This window comes from Phaethon lepturus, unplaced genomic scaffold, assembly GCF_000687285.1.
Source record: "Phaethon lepturus isolate BGI_N335 unplaced genomic scaffold, ASM68728v1 scaffold40975, whole genome shotgun sequence".
Classification (NCBI taxonomy): domain Eukaryota; kingdom Metazoa; phylum Chordata; class Aves; order Phaethontiformes; family Phaethontidae; genus Phaethon; species Phaethon lepturus.
This window is the reverse complement of record NW_010539178.1, coordinates 13,905-14,482: the sequence shown is the minus strand read 5'-3', so window position 1 is coordinate 14,482 and position 578 is coordinate 13,905.

Below are 578 nucleotides of genomic sequence, written 5' to 3'. Positions count from 1 at the left end.
TTGTTCTACCCCTGGCCCGGTTTAAAAAAAAATCTCATCCCAGCCCCTCAGGGTGACCTCAGCCGCTGTTTTGGGGACGATGGGGACAGCCCTGCTGCAGCCTGGGAGAGGCAGCGCAGCCTCAGTGGGCTCCGCAAGGAGCATCAAGCATCCCTGCTCCAGGAGAAGGGGCTGGGGGAGCTCTGCTTCTCACTCCCACGCTGTGCCAACTGGGCTCCCGAAACCAGACTTACCGGCGCGTCTCCTTCCCGGCCTCAGCCTCTCTTCCCCACTGCCTGCTGCGTGGGCTCCGGGCCCAGCCGCCGCGCGTCGCAGGGACATGCCGCGGGGTGAGACGGGACCCCAGCAGGCGCGGAGCAGAGGGTGCAGCAGGGATGGTGGCTGCACGGCACAGCCGAAACAGGAAAGTCTGCTTTGCCAGCCCAGGAACCAGGCGGCCCCAGCAGCTCCGACGGCCCCACCTCGCCGCTGACCCAAGCAGTGCTCACGCAGGTGAAAAGCCAGTGGGGAACTCCCTGCCGGACCAGGAAGCAACACCTGCCTGTGAGAGGCCGGCGGGCATCGTTTGTCCCAGCAAA